A 23,330-nucleotide genomic window follows, 5' to 3' on the forward strand; every position below is an offset into this window, starting at 1 on the left:
CTTGTGCTGCTTCTGTCAAATAAGTGAGTAAAATCTTAAAGAAGAGGAAGGAGGAGGGGGAAGAGGCGGAGGAGGGCGGTAGTATGGAAGTTCCTTCAAAAGGTAAAAATAGAACCACCCTGCAACCCAGCAATTACGCTCCTGATTCAAAGGAATACATGCCCCCCAATGTTTACAGCAGCGTTATTTACAATAGCTACATTATGGAAACAGTCCAAGTGTCCGTCAACTGATGAAGATATGTGTGTGTGTGTGTGTATTACATGCGTGTCTCTCTCTCTCTCTCTCTCTCTCACACACACACACACACACACACACACACACACAATGGAATATTACTCAGCCATAAAAAATACGAAAGCTTTCCATTACAACAACATGGGTACCCCATGGATGGAAAGTATTATGCTAAGCAAAATAAGTCAGAGGAAGACAAATACTATATGATTTCACCCATATGTGGAATTAAAAAAACAAAACAAATAACAAAGCAAAAAACAAAAAGAGAGAGAGAGAAACCAAGAAACAACTCTTAACTGCAGAGAACACAGTGATTGTTACAGCGGGGGGTTGAGAGGGCATGAGGGACTATCGGCCGCGGATTAAGGAGAGCATTTGTTGTGATGAGCACGGGGGCCGTATGGAAGCGATGAATGACTTTATTGTACACCTGACGCTAATATAACATTTCGTGTTAACTGGAATTAAAATAAAAAGTTAAAAAAATGAAAGCTGACATACGGTAAACATAAGGGACTTAAGCAAGGTCACTGACAGCTAAAAACCAGGATCAAAGCCCAGGTCTTGGTGATTCAGAATAACTCAATAATATTGCCTGTTACAGTTTAAAACATTTTCCAATAAAGATAAAAAAGTAGAGGCTCTGAGCCATAATTGAGACCATGCTATATGTGGGTAGTAAATAAGCTTTCGAAGCCCATTTTTCCTGCCTCTCTGTGTGCATTCTGATTGGGTACAACCTGTATTTGACCATTCCCAATGTGGGAGGCCGCCTGTGAGCTGATGGCCTCTCTGGGGAGCTCTACCCAAGGTCTACCCAAGGTCATCAGTTCTCATGACAACCTCAGCACCGGTGAGCTACCCCCGCACACGTTATGGCGGGCATTCCCAGAGCCCAGCACGGCGGGCGAGGACTTCACACGCTCATCCTTTCCTTCACTGGTGCCTCGTACCCTGTGTGTTAATTGCTCGTCCGATCGACCGGCCTCCCCCAGGACAGATACAGACAGAGATCTTGTTCTGGCCTGAAAACGCTGTTTTATACACAGAGTGAATAAGAAAGCAAGATGAGTGCAAACACTCTCCAAACAGTGTGCCAAGCCCAATCAGAATTGGTGTTTTCCAAGGAAAATGGAATATTTTAGAGGTAGAGGCCACCAGCTGGGAGACGCCGTCGGAACCACTTGTGTTGTCTTCCTTGGACGTATCCTTCCTTCCTTCCGTTTTGAAATCCCGGAACGGGTGTAACAGCGTCTCCTGACACAGCCGCACGGTGCGCAGTTCAATCATCTCTCTGAGGTCTGAGCGTGTTGTTTGTTCACGGCAAAGAAAGAAGAGATTTCCTGAAATGGAACTTTTGACCCATTTTTTTTTTGTTTGTTTTTAAACAAAGCGAAGGGAACTCAGCAATTGTCTGTGAGCGTTAAGCTTGATCCCAAACAGACTGGCGCGCGCTGAGTGTCCTCTTGACGGTGCAAACTCGAGAACACACGGACTGGCTCCGGCGCAGGCTGCGCCTCCGGTTCCCAGCTCGGGAGCAGGCGGGAGTCTGGAACGAGGCGCTGCCGCCACGGACCGAGGCCTTCTAGGTCTTGCAGCGGACCCTTCCCCTGGAGGGAACCCGTGGTCATGGCCTCAGGACCCCCATTTCTAACCAAATATCCCACGTGACACACGGGACCTGTCCGAAGGCTGCGGCTCTGCGCCTGCGGAACGGTGGACCCCGGGCAGGTGTCGGGGCTGCGCACGGAAGGCGCCCGCGAGAGACCGAGGCGGGACACCGTGCGGGGGCCGCGGGGAACCACGCGAGGCCAGCCTGCCGCACGAGAGGGCCGGCACCGGAGCCGGGTCCCGGCCGGCGTTCCCGCGGCCAGGCCGAGCCCACCAGGAGGCACCAGCGCTGCTCGAGGCCCAGCCCCGGCCCTGCCGCTAGGAGCCCACGGCCTCCTCCAGGACCGCGGTGTGCACGGGTGTGCACGGGTGTGCACGGAATCCCGGAGAAGAAGGGGCATCCCCAGCTCTCCGCAGGGAGGGCGCGCGGGGGCCGGAAAGCACAGGGGAAGGGAAACGGCCGAACGGGGGCGGGGGGGGGGGGGGTGCTGGGCAGCAGAGGCCCAGGGAGGCAGGAACGGAGGCGCGAGAGGCGGGGGCTGGGGCGATCGGAGGGTCCCCGGCTCTGGCAGCGGACACCCAGGTTGCAGAAGGCCTCCACCCCCAGGCTGACCGCATGTGCCGCTTACACAGCCTGCATCTGCCCGCGCTCCGCCTTCAGGAACTGCACCTGACGGAATCCCCTGGAAAGTGTTGCCAAGGAAAGCAACATTTCTTAGAAAATCTGCTACTCTTTCCATTAATTCATCAAGTATTTATTGAATGCTGCGCATTTTTTTTTTTTAGACACTGGGGATATACAGAAAACCCAAGACAGAGTGAGAAAGTCGCTCTGGGGAAGAGGAGAGAGAGACACTAAATCGGAGAACAAATTACGTAGTCTTTTACTACGTAAAATAGTAGAAGGTGGTGAGGGCTAAGAGAGAAAACCAAAGCTGGCGAAGGGAATTAAACACAGGGCAGGGCAAGGAGGCAGTGCAGAAAGTTCGGACAGATTTCTCAGGGTGAGCCTTCTGAGGAGGGAAGGAAGCGGGGCGGGGGGTGGCAGTAGGGCTCACTGCGGGAAGGGCATTTCTGGAAGAGGGAACTGCACATACAAAGGCCCTGGGGTGGAAGGCTTAGGGGGCACAGGGCACCAGGGTGGCTGGAGCAGACAGCTAATGGGGAGAAAGCTGGGGGCCTGGAAACAGGCAGCTGAGACCCCAGACGGAGTCCACGGAATGTCATCAAACCGCAGGGTGAGGACCTGGCTTTCCAAGACAGCGCAGCGCCATCAGTACATCGACCTCACTGTTGAGAAGTCCATTCACAAATTCTGGCTGCTTCCACGCCTCATGAAGGGATTTAACAAGTCCCAAACGTTACAAAGTCCTCTGGAGTCCTCCTGACGCATGAGGAAGCCTCTTCTAGAAAATCCGTAAAAGAGGGAGCCCGTCCTTGTGCTCACAGTGAGACCCCAGGTCCCGGGAAGCAGCCAGGCCTGCGGGGCATAGCAAGCCCACCTTAGGGAGGTGGCTTTCTCTTAAGAACAGTCCCTGGGACAAAGCGTTTCCTCACATGGGAGTTTCGTGTGCCTGTAAATGACAGTGGGGGCCCGGGACGCCCCGTCTGGGTCCTGTGCCCGGACAGCCCTGAGATGACGGGGACGCTGGAGGTGAGCACTTGCGTCCCGAGGGTCCTACAGGGCTTTGCAAGTGGGCCCTAAAGTGCCACGGTCTGGAGTGGGTCATGAAGAAGCCTGGGAAAGGTGGCCTGTCTTCACTTTCACATCGAGGGGACAGACAGCCAGGTCCCAGGGGGTGCCCCTATGCTCCCTAAAACCTGCCCCGCGGCTTTCACCAAAAAAAGCTGAGTCCGCTTCACAAACATGAAGGCTTCTTAGGGAACGGACCCACCACAAGTGCATTTGGCAAAATGGCATCAACTTGAAGCCTGAAGTGAAGTAAATTGCAGTATTTACAAGCCAAGGCAAATGTTCAAAGGGAGGGCTCAGACACAAAGAACAGATGGCGGGGGAGGAAGCCAGAGCGGCTTTGCCAACACCCACAAAATGCAGATTTTTTAAGTGCCTTGAAGGCTGTTTATGGTCTGAGCACCCGGGAACCAGCCCCTTGGCTCCGGGAAGCTCTCTTTCGGCGTCCACACTGTGTCCTGGACGGGACCCCGTGGACCATGTGCAGACCCCTCCTCGGGAGATGCCTTTCTCGTGAAACATCACCTCTATCTGGTAAAAGGCAGTCACAGTCTTTCCGCTTTGTTTTACAACGTGAAAGGGGAGGAACTGTTTGTGGCTGATGCTCAGAATGAAGAAAAATGGAGAAAAAGCCCCCCCCCCCAGTCACACTGTTTGCTTCTGGGGTGGTTCAAACCCTTAGGGATCGTGGACCCACAAAGATGTCTTCAAACTTCCCATTATAGGCGTCCCATAAAGAGCACGGTGCTGTTTTTTGTTTTTGTTTTTGTTTTTTTTCCATTTTAGGAACATCTTTGCAAACGTGACTCTAAATCAGGGCCTCCCTGTGCAGTGCGGATGGTGCGGGGTGAGCGTAAGTGCAGGTGGGGGTGCGCCTTTGGGAGAGCGAAGGGGACGGGGAAGCACTGAGCTGCTCGCAGTCAGTCCGGGAGACGATGAGGGGACGACACGAGTTTCACTGACGTTTTCTCATTAGCTGTTACTTAGATACTTTCTTACACTGGAATCATTTTTTTTTTTTTTTAGAGAGAAAGAGAATGCTTGTGAATGGCGGGGGTCGGGGGTGTTGGGGGAGTTGGGAAGGGACAGAGGGAGAGGGAGAGAGAGAGAATCCCAAGCAGGCTCCACATTCGGTGTGGGAAAAGATACGTGTGGAGCCTGACACGGGGCTCGATCTCATGACCCTGACAGAGATCATGACCTGAACCCAAATCAAGAGTCTAATGCTTCACCGACTGAGCCCCCGAAGAGCTCCAATACTGCAATTATTTTTAAGGAAAAAAAATTAAATTGCACCTACATCATCACAATGAAGAATCACTCTACCACTTCTTCTAAAACCCAAATCAAGTTGCAGAACAATAAATGCTGAAACATTTACCAAAGTAGGAGTCGCCTGAGGAGTGGGTTCCTGTCTTTCTCCCTCACAGAATCTCTCGGTGCGTTCTCTAAGGGGATTCAGTAGACGAATGGGGGCGCGGATGGATGATGACATTTGACCAAGTTTAGAAGTAAGCACTAGCACTTCAGAGATGGACACCCTCAGGTACAGGACAATACACTCACGGGAAGGACAGTGATAATACACTCCCGGTTTCATCTGCACAGAGAAGAGACTTTCACATACACAATCTCAGCACGCACACACACACACACAGGCATGCACACACACAGATAGACGCACCCACACACACACACACACACACACACAGATTCTACAGATGATATCTGCAGAAGGAATCACATTTTCCACCACATTGAGTCCAGGTTTAATTATCAAGTTGATTGATAACCTTCAGATTTCAAGGCCACACAGAAGAGTCGCTTACCCTGGGAAGGGGCTGCTGAGATCCCTCCTGGGCTTGGGGTGGATGGGCAGCTGATTCCAAGGAAGAGCCCCTAACCTATAAAGAACATCCAGAGGTCAAGTCCCGTGAGCAGCAACTCCAGTGGACAGAGCCCTCATCGGAAAAAACATTTTGCAAAAACAAAACACCTCTTATTTGGAGATGTTATGTAGTTTGATATTTCTGGAGTGAAAAACATACTTTTACATATATATTTGGTAATTCAAATAACTATCCCCACTCGAATAAATACAGTCCTTCTATCGGCCTAGATTCACACATATAACAATGCCTGCACATAAGGCACCAAAAATGTATATAATTTTGTAACATTTTTAGAGGAAAATTATTTTTTGTTTTTGAAAATGTCTTTTTATGTCAATATTAGTGATTGACAAGATTTGTAAAACATAGCACTAAGGATCCAAAGCTGTATTACTTATTGCTCCTCAAGAGATCTAAATATGCTTTCAGCACAGGTTCTGGCCAAAATAAGAGTGAGCCGACAGGCTGTCAAGAAAAATAACTTATGATTAGAAAATCTGACCACATATTTTTTGTAATTTCAGATTCATTAAAAGTGTGCAAAGTCAAATTAGTCTGTAGTTGATATAACGGTGATTGTTTTATCTTTGCATTTTTGAAGTTTGAGAAGTTTTATTATTCCCCATAAACCCACAACAAATATCGCTTCCATTTAGGTTTAAGTAACATGAAGATTTCAACAATGAGCGTCTACTAAAACGGAGTGTGTAGATATGTGGGTGGGCTGGTAGTTTGCAGCTAAACTGTGAAGGCTTCGGCACCGAGAGAGAGAGGAGACAATGGCCAGGTAATGGTCTCCCAAAAACGCATTCCCACATTCCTATGTGCCCTTGACATTTAGACATGCGAATCCCTCCTCACTACGACCCTGGATGCGATGTCACCGTGACATGTTTTTTCTTTCATCTTACTGAAAACATGAGCAGATATCTCTCCAGTGGTGTGACAACTAAGGGTCCCCTCCCAGACTTGAGGGCTCTGTTGTTGAACAAAGTGCCAGGGACTAAGCTTCTGGAACAGCGGTGGCATCTGTGCTGCTCTGTGAACAGACTAACTTCATGTTGGGGCCTAATCCACCACTTCCCGCCAAACAAAGGCGATTAAAGGGAAAAAATCAGCACTGCACATCCATCAAAGCTAAAAATATGTTGCTGCCATATTATTCCAATATATTTTTAATCTACAAATTGGTGTATCTTTGTTTACCAACCAGAAGACTCACTTGATAGGAATTCACAAGTTAACAAGGTACCAGGGGAGATGACAGATTGACAGGTTGAGGACTAGTTCGTTGGGAGTGAAGGAACTTCTCTGGTAGATCCTGGGACTGAACAGGCCCAGCCTGGGCTCCCTAGTACCGCCCATCAGCAAGCACGGGCCTGCCACAGTGTGTCCCTCATTGGGAGCGGCTGGCCCCACAGGAGGAGCCCACGCAGTCTTCTTCAGACAGCATGTTTGCTCTAAACACAAAAGCTCAAGTCGGATCCAGGGCAGTACTTTCTGTCTCACATACTCCATGACTGATTGTGCTGTGAAACTCTCTTACCTGCACACATGCTTCTAAACACAGGCAGTTAGCTGAAGGCACGCATATGACTTTATCTGAATGTGCTTATGTATTTCTCCTCTACTCACTCAACAAATGTTCCTTGAGCTCTTCCTACTCACGGGCACTGCTCTGGGCATGGAGGACAATCGGGAACAAAAGAAAAGCTATGCCTGTCCGAGAAAATCAGTCCAGCGAAGGGAGGCGGACAGACAGACAAACAAATAAATGGGTCTCATTGGCTCCTACAGCACACGGAGTCTTTCAAGGATGTTCACAGGAGCGGGCTGTGTCTCTGGCAGCCCAACTCTTCATCTTTGTGGCTGCTCCTGGGAGGACGTGGGATGGGTGTCCCCTCCCCTTGCATCTGGGCAGCCCTGTGACTTGCTTTGACTCACAGAATGTGACAGAGCGAAATTCTGGGACTTCCAACCCAGGTCCCAATAGAATGATCTGTTTCTGCTTCCTTCTTCTTAGAAGACAGTCACCACTCAGTAAACAGTGGCCCTGCCAGAGAGAGAGAGAAAACCAGAGAGAGACAGAGAGAGCAACAGAGACAGACAGACACAGAAACAAAGATAGAGACAGAAATGGAGGTAAAAAGAGACAGAGAGCAAGAGGCAGAGAGAGAGAGAGAGAGAGAGAAGAGGTCTACAGCCATCTTGGAGGGACTGGAGTCAGTCCAGCTCACAGCTGAATGCAGCTGCATGGTTAAGCCTTGGGGAGACCAACAAAAGAATCTTCCACCTGAGCCCCAACTGATCCTTACAAATAATAATGTCATTTGAAGCCACTAAACTCAGGGCACTTACTACACAGCAACAAATGTCTAAAACCCTACACAGGACTAGTCTGGCCCTTGTGTTAACACTAGACTCTATGGGTGTGTTGGAAGCTAAGGGCAATGATTTGGACAAGAGATGAGCCTGGCTTGGATGCAGGTAGTCCCACCTGGCTCTGGAGTCCCCGGACTCTGGAGTATGTCTCCGTCTACACAGAGTTCTGATACAGGCAGAACTCATCTGTGGCTTCCCCTGGATATGTTCTGAAGGAAAGGCCCGCACAACTCTTGACATCGTGTGGGAGCTGGGACAAAAGAGACAAGTCAAGACCAAAGTTTTGATACTTCATACCCGGGTACTTCATACTCGGCAGCTCATTCTTCCCCAAAGCAGCAGCACACACATCGTCCAAATTCTCCATCAGCAGGTGCACCATGTGAGAGGACAAGGCAGGTGCTCCCAAGACCCAACAGAGGCTCCCACACTCAGTTGTGTGCCAGCACTGGGAGTGAACAGAGCTGTCAGGGGTCACCCATCCCCCAAGGATGCACAGGGGATTAGGAATTCTCTACAACTGCACGTACAGGTGCGGAGACCACGAGGCAGCTGCTGGGACCAAAAGACTCCGGACCAAAGACTCTTCCGGATCCTCAAGCAGTTCTGGTTGAGGTGGTGGTTTCCAGTGGTGGTTTCCTTCTGAAATCTGATCAGTAGATCCGGACCTTCTCATTCCCAGGAAGCAGGTTCTGTTTATTTGCTCACAAAGGGGACACAACACTGAATGGGAAAGCCGTCATTGGGAAGAATTCGTGAGGGTAGCGTCCCAGGGACTCCAAGTCCACATTCATGTCTCCCTGGACATTCCTCCAGGGAGAACGGCCTTTGCCGGCCCAGGCAGCCAGGTTACAGATGTCTGCACAGGCGGGCACGCGACAGACTCCTGCCTGCCGCCCATCCTTGCTGCTCTGGACCCCGTCCTGGCGGCTCCCGCCCGGGCTCGGAGCCCAGAACCACGACGCTCATTTCCAAGGACTCGAGCTGGGGCTCTGTCTGCCTCACGGAACCAGCTCCGTGACATCTTTGGTTGTCCCTCGGAGTCCTCCAGTCAGTCCGTGACTCTTACCTGGCACCTGCTTTATGCCCACGAACACGTTGCTGGGAGACGGTCTTTATTCCGAGTCGGAACACGGAGGTTCAGATCTGGAGCTTTGAAAACCGGTCGTCTGTCCATTCTCCGGCGTGCCGTGGCCGTGCCGGGGCCCTGAGCTGGCCGAGGGGCCTCCACAATCTCCCTTTTAGGAAATCTCTAACATTCTCCACGAGGGGTCACAGAGGCTCCTCGTTCCCGTGTTTGGCTCTCCTGGCGTCCCCTTCCTTGCGCTCCGCCGAATTCCCCCGCTCACCTGCAGTGACGGGGGTCTGGAGCCTGACGGGCACCAGTTCTGAATCTCGTGCTGCGGAGGGTGAGGAGACGGGTCCCCGGTCTCAGTCACCTGCCCGGCGCAGCAAGCTCTGAAGACAGCCGCGTGCTCCGACAGCTCGCTGGGATTCCTCCGTGGCGCAGGGGCTCTGCGCGCCCCGGCTGGTCAAAGCCGCGGAAGGAAGCCCACCGGGCATGCCCATTGTGTGCAGGGCACCGGCCAGCTCCTCCAGGAACCAGCGTTGGTCCCTGCCCTGTGTTCCGTGTGCCCGGGACCCAAATTCTAGGAAGTGCTAAACAGCCGACTCACACAAAAGCTTGTGCACCTCCCCCGGCTTCCCCAGGCCAGGCCGGTAGGAGATGCCCCTTAGCAGGTTCACCCCTGGATCCCAGGGGCTTGGGTTCGGGGCTAATGAAGTCCTAGCTAGCCTCAGTGCAGAGCAGAACAGCTTAATCACAAATGAATTTCTCACAGATGTGCCGCTGGTCACCCGGTTCCCAGCCAGGGCACATCCACCCCTGCCAGGGAAGAACGAGCTCCGAGCCCAGGCCGCCTGGTGGCTTGTCAGGGTGCTGCAGCGAGGCATGGGTGCGGTCCCCACCGCTAACCCCAGCCTCTGTCCCCTGTGCAAGGTAGACAACACCTGCCTTCAGACGCAAGCCCTGGGGTCATTACTTAGAGTGGGGCAGGCCCTCTCTAGCAGACCCAAGAGCCAAAGGATTAATCCAGACCACAAAACCCTAAGCGGGGGCTCCTGCGGAGGGCCTGGTTCTCACACTCCAGCTGCATCAGAATCCCAGGGGCCTCATTACAGACAGACAACTGGGCCCACCCCAGAGTTTCACAGAGAATTTGCATTTCTAAGAACTTCCCAGTAGGGACTGAGCTGGTCAGGGCTCAGGCTGACCCAGTGTGTGGTAAGGGATTGGGTGTATGGTGTCTGATAACGGGGCAGAATCTGTCCCTGCACAGGCCCAGAACGTCCGGATTTGCTAATACTCCCACGCCCGTGCGGTGGACCATCTTCTCACCACTCGAGTACCGTGCCCTGGTCCCTGGTGCCGTGTCCAGAGGCGAAGGGGCTGGACAGAGGCTGATTTGCAGCAACAGGACTTAACGGGCTCGTCCTAGAGCTTCTGAGTGGCTTCCAAGCCGTGGAAAGCCCAGCTGCTCCGTCTCTGAAAGGCAAGGTCTGTGCGGAACTATTTGGTAAAATACAAAAGTCAAACCATGATAATAAAATAGTGTTTGGTGATCAGTGGAAAGTGAACTCCCGACATAATTCAACCAGCAACCTGACACCGGACTTCAAAGGGGGCAGCTCCCACCGCAAGACATTTATGCTCTGTGGCGAGCCAAAGCCCCAGCCCACTCTTCTCAAAGCTCCATTGTCTGAGTTTCTGGCAGGTGGCTAGTGGTGGCTCAGAGGGGTCCTATGGCCACACGAGCCTGAGCTGCCCCCAAACCACAGGACCTGGTTTCAGTATTTCGAAGGCATTCTTTCCAGGATTTTTGAAGTTCAAGTAATTAAGGCCGGGTACTGAAATTTCACGCAGCCCCTCGCACTGGCGACCATGGTCACGCACCCTCTTGGAGCACATTGCCGATAAAAACCACAACTCTGTGCCACATGGTTTTAGAAAGAAAATGTGAAACTACCCAGCCCAAACTGTCAATCTGGGCACGCTGGAATCCACAGATACATCCCCCCCTTCCCCCACTTTTCTTTAATTTCCTCCACTGTGATTCCTCTAAAGCACGGCTTGTCTCCACTTGTCTGTCTTCGCTGTTGACAAACTGTTGGAGCAATCACCTCAAATTCATTCTGGATGTAATTTCAAGTGGCACTTCTCCTTCTCCTGTTAAAAACGGTCTTGCCTCATTTCAGTTTTATTTTTTTCTCGCCTTTCTGTGAACACTCTCCTCCTTGGCCAGCTGAGTAACGATGTTGAGTCAAAGATGTGTTTGCCTTAATGCAAGCAAACCAAACAGGAGCTCCGTGGCCAACAGAGACCCAAGGGCCAGATAAAAGGCCAGGAGGCTTTCTCACAGCTAGGTGCGAGCTGCACCCACCGAGTTCCGCATTCACCTGAAGGGTCCTTCTGCAGAAAGGTTTCTGTGAAAATACTTCCATCTAGCAAAAAGCAATGATTAGGAAGGGACTGGCAAACTTCAGAGTCCCATTATACCGTCTTTTTTAATTGGAAAGTTTAGAAAGTAGTCGTTTGATTTTCAACATACGTATCATCGTGTGTTCTATGGTTTGTCGTTTTGTTTTGTATTTAATGAAGACTGTTTTTAGAGCGTTTTAGGTTCACAACAAAATTGAGAGGGAGGTGCAGAGACGTCCCAGAGGCTTCCTCCTCATCAACAACCCTCACCAAAGAGGTACGTTGGTTACTAAGGATGAGCGTACTTTGACTCAAAATCGATAGTTTGTCTTGGCACCCTTGATGGTGTACATTCCGGGGGTTGGGCATTCTGGGGGTTGAGTGACATATATTCAACGTCATCATATCAAACAGAATATTTCCACTGCCCTAGAACTCCTCTCTCCTCAGTCCATTGTTCCCTGTACACCCCCCATCAACTACTGAACTTTTCACTGTCTCCATAGTTCTGCCTTTTCCACAATGTCTTATAGGTGGAATCACACAGTATGTGGCCTTCACAGACTAACTTCTTTCACTTAATAATACACATTTAAGGTTCCTCTATGTCTTCTGTGGCTGCATAGTGCATTTCTTTCTAGCACGGAATCGTATTCCATTGCCTGAAGGGACCTCACCTACGGAAGGACATCTTGGTCGCTTCCAAGTTTAGGCAATTATGAATGAAGTTTCTATAAACATCTGTGTGCAGGCTTTTGTGGATGTAAGTTTTCAACTCCTTTGGGTAACTAATGAAAAGCATGATTACTGGATCATATGACGAGAGCGTGTGTAATTTTGTAAGAAACGGCCAAACTGTCTTGCACAGTGGCTGCACCATTTTGCTTTCCCGTCAGCAGTGAATGAGATCTCCTCTTGCTCTACAACCTTGTCGGCATTTAGTGCTGTCGGTGTTCAGGTTTTGGCCACCCTAATCAGTGTGTTGTGGTATCTCATTGCTTGATTTTGCATTTCCCTAACGTCGTATGATACAGAGCACCTTCTCCTAGTTTATATCTGTGTATCTCTTTGGTGAGGGGGTCTCTTACAGTCTTTGGTCCATTTTTAAATTGGATTGTTTTCTTATATTCTTGAGTCTTATGAGATCATAAGATGTTTTAGATTATAGTCCATTATCAGGTGTGTCTTTTGCAAATATATTCTTCCCATCTTACGGATCGTCTTCTAAATTCTCTCGGCATTGTCTTTCAGAGTAGAAGCTTTTTTTGTTTTGTTCTGTTTGTTTTAAGGGAAAGAGAACACAAGTGGGGAGGGGCAGAGGGAGAGACCGAGAGAGAGAGTCTCAGGCAGGCTCCATGTGCAGCACAGAGCCCAATGCAAGGCTCCATCCCACGATCCTGAGATCATGACCTGAACCAAAATCAAGAGTCAGATGCTTAACCAACAGAGCCACCTGGGCACCCCATAGTGTAGAAGTTCTTAATTTTATAAAGACCAGCTAATCAATTAGTTCTTTTGTGGACAATGCCTCTGGTGTTGTATCTAAAATGTCATCACCACACCAGAACGTAGAGGTTTACTCCTCCGTTCTCTTCTAGGAGTTTTACAGTTTTGCATTTAGATTTAAGTATAGAATGCATCCAGTTAACTTTCATGATGGGTGTACAGTCTGTGTCTAGATTCTTTCTTTTTTTTTTTTTTTTTTCATGCAAATCTCCAGCTGTTCTAACTCCACTTGTCGCAAAGGCTCTGTTTGCTCCATTGTATTGCTTCTGCTCCAGACTGCTGACACGACAATTCATGTGGGTCTGTGTCTGGGCTCTCTACTCTCTTCCCCGGATCACGGATCTGTCTGTCTGCTCTGCTCCACGACCTCACTGTCTTCCATACCGTAGCTTTCGAGTTAAGTACTGACGGAGGGTAGTGTCAGTCCGAGTTCTTCTCCTTCAATATTGTATTAAGTATTCTTGGGTCTTTCACTTTCTATATGGACTTCAGAAATAGCTTGTTGTTATTGATAAAATGCTGGTATTTTGCTTGGGATTGCCCTGAATCTACAGACCAATTGGAAGAACTGGTATCTTGACACTACTGAGTCTTCCTATCCAGGAACATGGTATCTTTCTCCATTTATTTCGTTCTTTTGACTTTGTTTGTCAGAACTTGGTAGTCTTCCTCATATAGAACTTATCCATATTTTGTAAGACGTATACCTAACTCTAATACCTAAGTATTTATTTCTTATTTTTTTTCTGGGTGTGTGTTGCAGGGATGCTACTGTAAAGGTATTGTGTGTGTGTGTGTGTGTGTGTGTGTTTTAAGGTTTTATTTATTTGTCAGAGAGAGTGAGAGAGACAGAGACAGAGGGAACACAAGCAAGGGGAGTGGCAGGCAGGGGGAGAAGCAGGCTTCCCAGTTGAGCAAGGAGTCCAATGTGGAGCTTGATCCCAGGACCTGGGATCATGACCTGAGCCGAAGGCAGGCACTTAACCCACTGAGCCATCCAGGCGTCCCAAACAATTCTTAAACTGCAATTCTCTTCCTTTTCATAGGATTTAATTTGTGTTGAAACCGGCCTTGATTGTACTTCTTGGTGATCTCTTATTACTTCCTCAGCTTGTCGAACCAGATCAGCTGTTTTTGTCTCTAATTCTGCATTCAAGCGCTTATATTCTTCCTCCCTGGCTACGAGGTCCCGTCTAGATGCTGCAGGTTGCTGAACGCGCGGCGGGAGTGGAGCGCCTGAAACGCTCCGTCTGCGAGGACCAACACTTCGCCCCGCCATCTTTCGGGACCACGGACGCTGTAACCGAGGCGGTATTGTGTTTTTAATCACAAAGTTTACTTGTTCATTCCTGGCCTATGGTAAAACAACGGAACGGACTTCTGTATATTAGCCTTGTATCCTGCAACTATACTCTAATGACTGATTAGTTCCAGGAGAGTTGTACTTGTATTTGATCCTAGTGAGAAAGCCTTGAGTTTCTCACCATTAAGTGTGAACTTAACTGCATGTTTTTGTAGATATTTATCAAGTTGAAGAAATTCCCCTCTATTTCTACTTTACTTAGAGGGTTGGTTTTTTTTTTTTTTTAATCATGAATGAGTGTTGGATTTTGTCAATTATTTCTTCTGCGTCTACTGATAGGATCGTGTGATTTTTCTTTTACAGTCTGTTGACATACTGAAATACATCAATTGATTTTGAAACGTTGAACCAGCCTTAGATACCCAGGATAGATCCAAACTGGTTATCGTATATAATTCTTTTTATGTTTTGGAGGGTATGATTTGTTACTATTTTGTTGAGAATTTTTGCATTTATGATTATGAGAGATATTGGTCTGTAGCTGTCTTTTCTTGGGATGTAATTTATGTCACTTTACTAATGCACATTAATAACGAAATTGGTGGACTGTTGCTCCCTGGTCACAAGGAAGGGCTTCTCTGTGCATCTGCTGCATGTTCTCTGGTGACTTTGTGCTGTGCCGGAGATAGGCATGGCAAGGTCCACAGGCTTTGGAGATAGGCTGGGTTTGGATTCAAGGTCCATGCCATGTTAACTGGGTGCCCTGTGCGAGTGAGTTGTTAATTGTCCTAAATTTCCACTTCTTTATCTGCAAAACGGATTTACTAAAAAACAGCAGTACACCGTGTCGCAGGGTTTGTGTGAAGATTAATTGGTATAATCCAGGCGCGGCGCTGGACATGTCGTAGTAAATATGTACTGTTACTATTTTTGCTGTTCGCCCCGCCTACATCTTATTGCTTTAGTCTGAGCTAAGAACCGAGGGCGTCTGGGTGGCTCCGTCAGTCGAGCGTCTGAGTCTTGGTTCGGGCTCCGGTCTCGGTCTCAGGGTCAGGCTCGGTGCTCAGGGAGGTCCTCTTCCTCCTTCTCCGTCTACCCTCCCCCACGCGTACTTGTTCTCTCTCACATACATAAACCTTCCAGAAATATATACGCTTAAACCCTTTTTTTCCGTAGTGTACTATTTAATTAGGACACTTAATTTTTAGTCTCTTCTCTGGAGCCTTTTCCCGTGGCACTGGGATAGTGCACATCGATGCCTGCAAAATCAGCCTGACTTAAATTTAGCAGTGATTTTTTTCAATCTATAAAATAATATCAACATCTCCTAAAAAGCTATAAAATGGAAAACTCCAATTAATCATTACACATTAACAGGGGTGTCTGGGTGGCTCCGTCACTAAGCGTCTGCCTCCTGCTCGGGTCGTGATCCCAGGGTCCTGACTCAAGCCCCGCATCGGGCTCCCTGCTCCACGGAAAGTCTGCTTCTCCCTCTCCTACTGCCCCTGCCTGTGTTCCCTCTCTCGCTGTCTCACTCTGTCAAATGAGTAAATAAAATCTTTTTTAAAAACTCATTACAGGGACGCCTGGGTGGCTCAGTTGGTTAAGCAGCTGCCTTCGGCTCGGGTCATGATCCCAGGGTCCTGGGATCGAGTCCCACATCGGGCTCCTTGCTCGGCAGGGAGCCTGCTTCTCCCTCTGCCTCTGCCTGCCTCTCTGTCTGCCTGTGCTCGCTCGCTCTCTCTCCCTCTGTCTCTGACAAATAAATAAAATCTTTAAAAAAAAAATAAAAGAAAAACTCATTACACATTAACAAGTGTTTGCATGTGTAGTGTGGCTTCAGGTTTATAAACTAGCATCTATACTCAGTCTTCTGAATAGTTTTCTGTACAGTATGTTTGTTTTTCACATCCTGTGTTGTTTTCTAGTTGTTTTTCTCTCTGTATCCAGATGATTATACACTTTGAATTGGGAGGAACATTAGCATCTGCCTAAGTAAACTTCTCTCAAAAACCAAAATCCCTGGTGTGGGGGTGTGGGAAGGTAGTAGAACAGCGGAAAGGTGGTGGTGGTGCCCAGTTCAGGCTTACACACTTCCACGTTACACAAACAGCCTGGAGCAAGGGTTCACCTTTAGTCACTAAAAACACGCCATCTCATATTGAACGAAATTTACTTCTTTGTAACTCCCTCCCTTGGGCCCTAGTCTGGTGTCTGAATCTACTTGGGAAAAACATGAAATACACCTGAAATATGCTTTTTGGAATATGAAATAATATGAAACCCACCTGAGAACCCCACGTCTCTGAAGACGCTTACTCTCCCCTTACACGTGTCTTCCCAGGCTCAGGTAAACCTGTTTGCATCTCCCTAGTGTAGAAGTTTCTAGAGCTTTACTAACTCAGTCCAGCTTTTTTTTGCAAAGGGAACGACATTTTCATCTTTGCCTTAGAACGGGCATGAAATTCTGTAAGTACAGAAGCAGGACTGCTTCTGTACACATGCATGGGTGTGTGCACAGTGTGCTTTCAGCTCCTCTTTGAATAGAGGGAGTGGCCAGAGATCATTCGCATCAAAGACAGTTGTAATTTCTTCAATTTCTCCACAGACACTGAAGCCTTACTTTCAGGCAGATAGTGATTTTTTTTTTTTTCCCAAAAGCTCCACACTTCTAACATTAATTGAGAAAACCATCTTTCCTAGTTCAATATGTAAGACTTATCTTGATAGAAAGGTGTTAAATGGAACTTCTGAGTCTGGAATCATGAGGCCATGTGGTCTTCCCTACAGAGATGCCGTACATAAGACAAATGTTGGCTGCAAATTCAACTTTCAGCCGTCTCCAACCATCTGACGAAGGCCCCAATGCTACCCGTCTAGCGGACTGAGAGCCATGTGTTCCTTGCGCCCAGGCGCGAAGGGCCAGCGCTCCTCCACTCGTCCAGGAGGGCGCGCTGAGCGGTGTGCTGTGGCTGGCTGTGCCCCCAACGATTTTCTGGTCAAGGAAAAGTTCAGGACACAGCCTACCAGGTTGTTTAGAAAAAAGAATGATGCAATGATTCACAACAAAACAAAACATACTTTAAACAGCATACAGTCTTCATTTTTGTCTTAATTTAAGCGGATTTGTGGCAGGCACTTTCATGCTGGGTTCTGCTCGCAAAATAGACGCCATCTTCACCGTTTCTAGAGAACTCAAGGGGCTGACGGCACGCTCAGACCGCTCTAAAGGAACAAACGAGGAGTTGGACCCAGATTTTCTTATGCCAAGGTGGAGCTCTCCCTCCACTACTGCTGCCAGGTGCAAATACGCAACAATAACACAAAATCCGGCACTATGAACCAAGGCAAAGGAGTTACCTGAGTGCTGAAATCTAACCCGTAACGTGCAGGCACAAAAATGCATTTCATAATATCCTATATTTCTATCCTAGATCCTTCTGTCTTTAATTTCCAAACTCTGCCGTCTAGCTTTGGAATAACAGGCAAAACACCACTCGGGGAAGGAATGGACATGCACAGAATAGCAGAGGAAGAACAATGGACCGCACCAGCGAAAGAAACGCGCCCAACCCCTGGGACCCTAGCCAGTGACTTTCAAGAGCCACAGCAGCTAAAACCAGCTCAGGAGACCAGACACACACCATGCACCGGGACAGGTACTCTCCTATCTGGAAAAGCAAACCGTTGCAGACCACGCTAAACCTGCTGTATATCAGAAAACGCCTTGGCTCAGGATGCCTGGGTGTCTCAGTGAGTTAAGCCTCTGCCTTCAGCTCAGGTCATGATCCCGGGGTCCTGGGATCGAGCCCCGCATCGGGCTCCCTGCTCAGCGGGGAGCCTGCCTCTCACTCCTGCTCTCCCACTCGCCCTGCTTGTGTTCTCTCTCCACCGTCTTTCTGTCTCTGTCAAATACATAAATTAATTAATTTGAAAAATAAAAAAAAAAAAGAAACTCCTTTGCTCATTTTCATCCTGATTTAATAGAATAAGGAACAATCATAACTTACTTTCTTCCTCTCCAAACCTGTGGAGAAAAAAATCACCTCCTGGTGCTTTTGTTACTCTCCTTGTGCGCTTTTAATGGGTTTTATCTCCCCAGATACAGTCTCAGGGGCAGGGACCATGACTGTCCTCTTTTAGGTCACCCAAGTAAGAAGCATTTGGAGGACACAAAGCATTACTTTGAGTAAAAATAAGGATGTAAACATGTGGGGTGCCTGGGTGGCTCAGTTGGTTGAGCAACTGCCTTTGGCTCAGGTCACGATCCTGGAGTCCCGGGATCCAGTCCCACATCAGCTCCCTGCTCGGCAGGGAGCTTGCTTCTCCCTCAGCCCTCTCCCTTTCATGCTCTCTCTCTCATTCTCTCTCTTTCTCAAATAAATAAATGAAATCCTTAAAAAAAAAAAAAGTAAACATGTTTGTTACACTCGCCACTTGGTTGAAATGAATATTTTAATTCTAAGTAACTAAAAATCCTGGAGCATAGGAAGCACACAAAAAATATTCCCTAGTGTATTTGAAACAGCGTGTTAGAAAATACATTTTTCATCAATATGAGAAACATTACCTCTTCCCTTTGATCGGCGTTGACCATCAGCCGAGTTTCTCTTGTCTTAGGAGCAGCCCAGGGTCTAGGAGTAGACACTGGAAAGAAATACTTTAAAGTTATCAAGGACTCACCTACTTATGTAGTAACACAATGAAGCATTTGATATTATAAATTTCCACTACCTTATATATAGAATAAAATATGAATTCACATCGGGATACATTGCTTAATATTTAATATCAAGTTTAACATTTGAGTAATAAATTCATCCTTTTGGCACAAAACTGGAAATTTACAGTCCTTTCTTTCAAAATTTATTCTGGTATTTCCATATTTAATACTATTTTTTATATGCACAAGTGCTGGTAGATTTTTTTATTTATCACTGTATAGAAATCAAAAATGGTATCAGGATGTTTCAATCCTTAAAATTCCAAGAAAAACTAAACTTATTTTGGTAGAGACAAAAAACACATTTTATATGTAGCATTTAAATATTCCAAAATTTTGGCAAACAGCATTTGTATTTGGAACAAGGTCCTGCATGTCCCAGAAAATGTTACTATTTTCCTTTTGTGAATGTTTATGAACAGGTGGCTAACTTGACATCTCGTACGGAGGTCTAGTCTCACGACTGCAACAGCTCTATGATTACAGGTGATGACAGATTTCCATGTGTGGGATGCCTCATCACATGATCTATTAGGAAACACGGGACACTTGCTAATGGTGGAAAGAAATGTTCTGACAACAGATACCCCTCCCGACTCACCACAGAACCTCCCTAGGTCACCTGCACACGTATCTGCTCTCAAGAGTGAGAACCATTGTTTTGATTTTTTTTATTCCTTCTATCTCTAATTTAAAGCCTTCATTCAGATGTCCCGGTTTCTGTGTGCACTCAGAAAGATCCACAGTCTGTGAGTTCCCAGGCTTTAAGTTCCGTTTACGTATATAATTGGGCAGGTCAGCGTGAACAGCCAGAAGCCATTCATACCCCCAATGACAGGCTCCAAACTGTCCGTCCTTTCACTGGGGGAGCTCCGGCACTTCACCCTGAATTCCCAGAGGGAGGCGCTTTCTCAACAGGCTTCCCACACCGCCCCACGCTTCGCTCTTTGGGAGTTCCATGGGCACATGAAAAAGTGACGGGCCCTTTTGCTCCAACACACCTCGCCACAATTTGCCCTTGAATTTTTCTGTTCTTAAAAAAAAAGTTACTTTACTAACAATGTTTAAATCTTCTCTGGAAGTTGACTTTCTTTGTTAAATGGGTTAAATGCACAAATCATGGAAGCAATCTGCAAGTTGGAACAAAACATCTTTAGACATTTTTATGAAAACAGCACATAACAATATTGGGGGTAAAGTGAAAGATCACATTGTCTGTAAGACCCAGAGCACAGGTTAGGGAAGAGAGTCTAGAATATTCACACGAGGTAGTAATGTGAATGCATAGTTAATAGGAGATGGTGCTCACCTAAACATATTTCGTGTTAGCGTTTTGCCCAAAGGAAAATGGGTAAATATCAGTGGGTCATGTTCCCTGAGTACCAGCACCGCCTACACCAGTGCCTGGCATGCTGAGCGTTTAAGGAACGCTTAGGCAAGAATCCGGGAGGACTTCGCTCACCCTGGAGCGCTACAGACCTCAGAGAAGGTAGCATTCATCTAAGGACCCCATGAAGCTCTTCCATGGGCTTCTTGATCCAACCCATCCATCTGAATGCACCACGAGCCACCCAGCGGCGTAGGCCGGGTTTCACGCACTCTCCCCTCGCTGGCGTCCCGCACAGGTAACAGCTGTGCTTCCGTAAGCGTCCGTGATACCGCTGGGATGAAACCCACGGTGGGGTATGACTGCTGTTCCGGGACTCGACAAAGTAGATTTAACTCACAAAATTTCTTGCAGCCCTGCTTTAAAATCCCATGTTCTCACACCTCAAACACTTTTTGAGAACGCGGGCTTTTCATCCCCCGGCGACTTATCACATGTCTTTGCGCAAAGGACTCAGCAAGAGGGACACGCCCAGCATTTATCGAAATGACTTTCCTCACTCTGGTGAGAGAGGCCGCCCAGGTCCCAAGGGAAAAAATGTGCAGTGTTCTGACTCTGCGATTTGGATTTGGTTCTTGATGATTGCTGTCACGGAGGTTAGTTCACTAAAGGAAATATCAACCCCATAAGTACAATTTTACAGGGCCCATTTATTTAAAAAATTATACTGAAATCAACATAGTTTCAAAAACACCCCACCTGTAAGGTTAAACTAACCGGAAGGCAGATGACATCACTACTTCCCAGAACTAAGTGCTAAACACTGAAAACACTTATCAAAATCCAGAAGAAACAAATAGGAAAAATACACACTTTTAAATTTTATGTTCTAGAGCTTTTGTTTGATTTCTGTTCCTCGGGCTTCCTCCTGAATCGGCTTCCAGAACTCCTCACAAGGGCTCACGCTCTTCAAGGGTCCGCATTTGGCCGGCTCCTTCGGCAACTCTGTAATCTTATTTTCAGAGAGAACAATAATTGTATTTCAGTGATATTGTAGTGGCAAATTATGAGTCAGCAGATAATTAGGACTTTAAAATTCCATTTCTAAGCCTCAGAGTCTAACACGTGGACACTTGACAGGTATCTAATTAGGAAAGGGTTTTTTTTCAACAGTAACTTCTGACCCGGCAAGAGTAATACCTTTGAAAGTCTTTGTCCCTAAGCTCCAGGGGCTCATTTGTATTTAAGAATTAAAGGGAACAATTTGAAGGGAAGTGAACTGTGCTTTTTTTTTTTTCTTTCCTCCTTCTCTTTCTCCTCCTCCTTCTGTCCTCAGTGATAGCAGCTAGGAGCTGACCTAGGAGACTTCTTTGGACAAGCAGGGGAAGCAGAAGAGAGCCGTCAGGACGGAATGGAGAAAGAAGAGAAAGAGAAAGAGCCTTGAGAGCTGCGAGAGGAAGTAGATCAAGAGAACTGTCTGCTACAATTCCATTTCTAATTCCATCTCCCTTTGCCGGGGGACTTTGGAATTACCACACCCTATAAACCAATTGTCACCTAGAAACAGGCCGGTGTGGTAATAAATGAAATAAATGACGCACCAGGAGTCTCCCGTCCTCTAAATGTCCTCTCTTAGAAACTGGGAGGGCTTGTCACACTGATAAGGCCTGGTTCGGTTGATAAGCAGAACTGGATACCTGGAGAAGCTTCTTTAGAAGAAGAACTAGTTAGCGCAGAGATTTTTAACTCTGGGGTGGATCCCCTGTGTTCCCTTCAAGGAGAATCAAGTCAGGAAGTGCGGGGCTCTAAAGAGATTGGGGGATTTTTTTGGGGGGGGGGGATGATGATGATGATGATGATGCGAATGTAACTGACGTCAGCACAAGTCACACAATGTCTTCCGTCCAGTTTCTAAAGCAGCTCCTCACTAGGTGAGGTCGATCTGGGCGGAGGCTGCGGTGGCCCCCCGGGTAGGTTCCCTCCTCCCTGGGCAGGAAGAGCTTTCACCCGCCGAGGCTGCTGCTGGGGCTCCGCCGGAACAGAACGGCCCTGAAAAGACAGGGGCGTCCGTCGTGCGCGTCATCACTTGTGCCTGCGAGGGTACAGAAAGCAGCCCCTCAGGGTGTAGGGGCTTGGGGGGCATGGTGTTGGGGTGTCCCCTCCTGACGGCCTTTCTGCGTCTCACGTGTCCCTGAGGGGCTGACGGGGTCTGCCATTGCTTCCACCTACGCAGGGCAGAGGGGCTGCAGGGTCCGGGGCCCCCAGTTCCTGGGTCGCACATTTGCAAGGGGACACACGGAACGCTGCGGCAACGGGCGTGCCTGTCCAGGGCTTCTCAGCCCCGCTCCCAGCTTGCCCTCAATCCTACTGGGGAGGCGCCGGAGCGCGAGGTACGTGCGCGCCGGGAATGGGGGACACTTGGGGAGGCACCGGCAGGGCCACGTGTGTGCCCCAGGTGCACGCCCGGGCGCGCTGCGCGGCGTGGGGCGGTGCGCGGGGTGCATGCAGGGGTGCGGAAATGCCAGTTATTTGCGGTGCGTGGAGTGCAGGGCGCGGCGCGGCGCGGAGGGGGTTGGTGCCGACGAGGAAGCCCGCAGGGTTGGCGCTGCTCCGGGCCCATGCAGGGGGCGGTGAAGTGGGGGTGTCCGCGGGGGTGCATGCGGGGCGCCGGGAGGTGCGCGCGGGGCGGGGGGCGTCGGGGGCGCCTGTTCACCCCCAGGAGCAACTGCAAGGCTGGAAAGGAGAGTCGCCGCCAGCCCGCGGTTCAGTAGCGCGGAGACAAAGGCGACAACAAATGACAAGTAAACATCCAGCCACAGGAAGCCATTAAGGACAGTGGGTGCTAATGAGCGCGCAGCGGGGACCGGCGAGGAACGGCCGCGGGCCCGACCCGACCCGCCCGGAGCCCCGCTGGCAGGCCGTAAACCTGCGGCGCGCTTCTGTCCCGCGTTCCGTTGGGCCATTAGAAGCCGCAGTTACTCTCATCCCAATAAGAAGACTCAGGGGTAGAAAGAGAAGATTGGGGTTCTGTGATCTGGCACATCCTCACGTCCTGGGGTTCTGTGATCTGGCACATTCTCACGTCCTGGGGTTCTGTGATCTGGCACATTCTCACGTTCTGGGGTTCTGTGATCTGGCACATTCTCACGTTCTGGGGTTCTGTGATCTGGCACAT

The 23,330-nt window shown here is 48.7% G+C and overlaps 1 long non-coding RNA gene across 1 annotated transcript in view; it reads right to left on the bottom strand.

The window, feature by feature from the left end:
- Positions 1–5,388: 5,388 nt before the first annotated feature.
- Positions 5,389–23,330, bottom strand: part of LOC132017532 (uncharacterized) — a 34,918-nt gene continuing 16,976 nt past the window's right edge. The window contains exons 2-4 of the long non-coding RNA XR_009404316.1: positions 21,029–21,167; positions 18,676–18,752; positions 5,389–5,448 (exon numbers count right to left, since the gene is read on the bottom strand). This is a non-coding gene — a long non-coding RNA (uncharacterized LOC132017532). The remainder of the gene's footprint in view (positions 5,449–18,675; positions 18,753–21,028; positions 21,168–23,330) is intronic.

The sequence above is a fragment of the Mustela nigripes genome, chromosome 5 (genome assembly GCF_022355385.1).
Source record: "Mustela nigripes isolate SB6536 chromosome 5, MUSNIG.SB6536, whole genome shotgun sequence".
In the NCBI taxonomy this organism is placed as follows: domain Eukaryota; kingdom Metazoa; phylum Chordata; class Mammalia; order Carnivora; family Mustelidae; genus Mustela; species Mustela nigripes.